The sequence below is a fragment of the Gossypium arboreum genome, chromosome 4 (assembly GCF_025698485.1).
Source record: "Gossypium arboreum isolate Shixiya-1 chromosome 4, ASM2569848v2, whole genome shotgun sequence".
In the NCBI taxonomy this organism is placed as follows: Eukaryota; Viridiplantae; Streptophyta; class Magnoliopsida; order Malvales; family Malvaceae; genus Gossypium; species Gossypium arboreum.
Genome location: NC_069073.1, coordinates 82,347,932 through 82,352,046, shown reverse-complemented (window position 1 = coordinate 82,352,046; position 4,115 = coordinate 82,347,932). Strand labels below are relative to the sequence as shown.

Genomic DNA, 4,115 nt, shown 5'->3' with positions numbered 1-4,115 from the left:
TCGCACTGCATTACTAGGTGAACCTCGCAGAACCAAGAAAACCGTCAATCTTTCTGTTCAAAAGTTCTACCTGATTAGAGAGCATAGGGACCGAATTGACATTAAAAATGCTAGTTGTTTTTGTTGGTTTTGTCCCCATGACTTGCCACTGATAGTTATTGAGTGACATCTCTTCTATAAATTCATAAGCATCTTTAGGTGTCTTATTATTGATAGTTCCGCCAGCGGCTATGTCGATCATCTGTCGGGTCGAAGGATTCAGACCATTATGAAATGTTTGAACCTGTTGTAACACCCCTCACCCGTATCTAACATCGGGACAGGGCTCGAGGCATTACTAGACTTAAACATTCATAAATATACCAAAATCGGGTCACTAAATTTTTGCCCAAAATTTAAAACTTTTAGAACATACACTCTTGTCCCTGAAACAGGTCATCGAGATCAAAAACTTATATTAAAACGGTTCGGGACAAAACTGAAAACATTCAGGAAACCTTGGGCGACTTAATGAATTTATAGCTTTAGAGGGCCACACGCCCGTGTGTGTGGGCTGTGTCGGCGCACACGCCCGTATATCATTGGGCACACCTGTGCCTTCATCCCGTGTCCAAAAATTGAGCATTCTATTAAATCAATACGGTCTAGGCACACGCCCGTGTGACATGCCCGTGTGACCTACTCGTGTACTAATTTGATTTAAAGTTTTAGGTGCAAGGGACACACGGTCACAGCACACGCCCGTGGTAGGAAACCGTGTGTCACACACGGCCTAGACACACACTCGTGTGTCTATCCATGTGGACTCTATTGGGCTATTTTCTAAGCCTAGGTCACCCTTTCCTTATCTCTTATGCATAGAAATTTCCAAGTTTGAGAGAAAACATGACTTTACACTTATAAATAATCTTAATAAGGCTCCTAGTGTGGATACCTCATATCATTGGAAGGTTATTTCCCATTTAGTACTCATGGGTTCTTATGTTATTGTATTATATACCAGAACTTGGCTCGTTTTTGTACTCATTGCCACTTGTAGCATTCCATCATAATAGAGCATGAACTTGCAGATAAAGGTAGGTCATAGCCTACTTTCAAATGTGTCATTTTCCATGACCTTATACAAAAAGATGAGTACATCTTTACATGCCTTCATTTAGGAATTCAAATGACACATATGACAAAATACTCAAGACCCTATACATGCCATTAACAAAATAGTAGTGTCTTTATAACAAAGCTTGACCAGTTGATAGTGTGTTGACTCTCCAATCGTCTTCTAATCCTTATGAGTCCTCGAGCTTTGAAAAATAAGGGAAAAGAAAGGGAATAAGCATTTTCATGCTTAGTAAGCTTGAATAATCGGAAAGTAAACTTACCGAGTAATTAGCATACATTCATACTTAAGTCATGAATTCATCCAATATGAAATGATTCCTTATCATATGCATTCAAGTAATGAGTTAGTCACATAATCATGTATCATGTAATTTAACTAGATGAGATCATCATTCATATTTCATCATGTATGTATATCCCATAATATTCTCATTGAGTTTCCAGGAAAAATCGATAGATTACCCATTATTCGCCAATTCATAGGAATGATTGTTCCATATATGCACTCCCGCGAACCTCACATCATATGGCAGGATTACCAGTCCAGGCTAAATCCCCCATATCATGAACTCGTAAGGTGATGTTGAGATTACCAGTCCAGGATAAATCTCTTATAGTGACAACACTCTTAATGAGCTCGGATCTGAATTACCAGTCCAGGCTAAATTCAGACCCTAATCAGATTACCTGTCTGGGCTAAATCTGTAATGAACATATATTCTTCGGGAGGCTTGATCATTCAAGGAACACCTGTCCGAGCTAGATTCCTTTTCATACATAAGATCTCAGATTACCCGTCCGGGCTAAATCTTTACTGCAACACATGCAGGATCTCAGTTCACATGTCAATGAGGGGTTATCCATTGATTTCCCTTTGTCAACCTCAACCGAGATATCTTTCAGATGTTGTCATCAATATACATTTCTATGATATTCCATACCAATAATAAATGCAATCATCAAGAATTCATAAATCATACAATTAGGCATTTTAAGGGTTTACTCCAAATTATCTGAACTTACCTGGTATTCTTTTCGAGACTGAGTTTCGGTTATTCTGAAACTTTGCGTTTACCACGATCGACCTCCGAAATTTGTTTCTCGGGGTCTATAACAGTAAAATTAATTCATTAATACCTCACATTATACATTTCAAGTTTAATATCTTCCCCGGTCTAAATGACCATTTTGCCCCTAACCTTCAACATTTTTTTACGATTTAGTCCTTAGGCTCATATAATGAAACACATGTAATTTCTATCGTACCCAAGCCTGACCGAACATTTTTCTCTCTTATGGCAACCCACATTTTTCATTTTCTTCCCCATTTCTACCACACATTTACATCTTTTGCAAATTAGTCCCTATAAGGGTTTCTCATGAAAACTAACTTGGAAAAGATGTTTATCACACATTTATCTTTCATATTCCTCCATAATCCATCAAAATACATGCAACTCATGCATGGGTAAATTTTTAAACATGAACCCTAACATGAAATATGGGTAGAAATGGAGAGAGCAAGTTACTGGGATTTCAAAAATACAAAGAAAATGAAAAAACAGGGCTTGAAAGCACTTACTATTGAGCTTGGAAATGTTGAAAACCCTAGCTATGGTGTCTCTTCAATTTTCGGTAGCCATGGAGAAGAAAATGGCTGATTTTGGCTTGATTTTTCCCATTTTAATTCATCAAGATGACAAATGACCAAAATCCCCTTATACCCTTTCTTTAAAATTTCATCCATGCAAGCCCATTTTTGTCCAAAAATTTAGAACTTGGGCAAATTGATCTCCAAGACCCTCTAATTCATAATCTAAAGCAATTTCATACAAATTTCTTCTAGAATCCAAGTTTTACAATTTATTCAATTTAGTCCCTAATTTCCAATTGGACATCTTATACTTAGAATTTCTTCATGAAACTTTAAAACATGCATATACTCATATTCTAGGCCTCATAATAACCATAAAATAAATATTTTGATGTCGGATTTATGGTTCCAAAACCACTATTCCGACTAAGCCCTATTTTAGGATGTTACACCTGTAGCCAAAGTGGTAACCCATGGTGAGGGCACCTTTTCAAAAGGTCCTTGTATCTCTCCCATGCATCGTAGAGTGTTTCTAAATCCATCTACACAAAATAAGAGATATCATTACATAATTTGGCTGTTTTAGCCGGCGAAAAATATTTTAATAAAAACTTTTCGGTCATTTGTTCCTATGTAGTGATGAACCCTCGTGGTAACGAGTTCAACCGTTGTTTAGCCTTATTCCTCAACAAAAAAGGAAACAATCGAAGGCGAATGGCATCATCAAAAATGCCATTAATTTTAATAGTATCGTAAACTCTAGGAAATTTGCTAAGTGAGAGTTGGGATCCTCATCCTACAAACCATCAAACTGAACAAACTGTTGGATCATTTGAATGGTCTTAGGTTTTAGTTCAAAATTATTTGCAGCAATAGTAAGCCTAATTATGCTCGATTCAGTTCCTGTTAAAGAAGGTTTAGCATAATTATACATAGTACGCAGAGCAGGATTCTAATTAGCAGCAATTGCAAGAGGTAGCAGATTTTCTTGGTTTTCAGCCATCTCCTCAGTTGTGGTTGAAATATCGTCCTCTTGCTCTTCCTCTGTGTATCTTAAGCTTTACCTTATTTCTCTTCGGTTTCTGTAAACTGTAAGATCGATCTCACTATCAAACAGTAATAGTCCTGACGGGTTTCTTCTGGTCATAAACTAGAAAAACTTGTTAGAAGAAAATAAATAAAGAATTAGAAAACAAAATAAAAATTTAAATTGCAATAAAATTAAAATGGCTAAAGTAATAAAAATTGAGTGTTCCTAATATCCTAGTTCCCCGGCAATGGCGCCAAAAACTTGATACGTGATATTCACGACAGGTTTTAAAAATTTATAATTAAGCGTTCTTGAAACTAACTATTATTACGATGAAGGCAAGTGTACCTATCGAACAGTAGTATAGCTTTA

General features: G+C 36.5%; 1 non-coding gene across 1 annotated transcript; it reads left to right on the top strand.

The window, feature by feature from the left end:
• Nucleotides 1-3,181: 3,181 nt before the first annotated feature.
• On the top strand, nt 3,182-3,288 carry LOC128292327 (small nucleolar RNA R71). The gene has a single exon (XR_008282311.1). It is a non-coding gene; the product is annotated as a small nucleolar RNA R71 (small nucleolar RNA).
• Nucleotides 3,289-4,115: the final 827 nt, after the last annotated feature.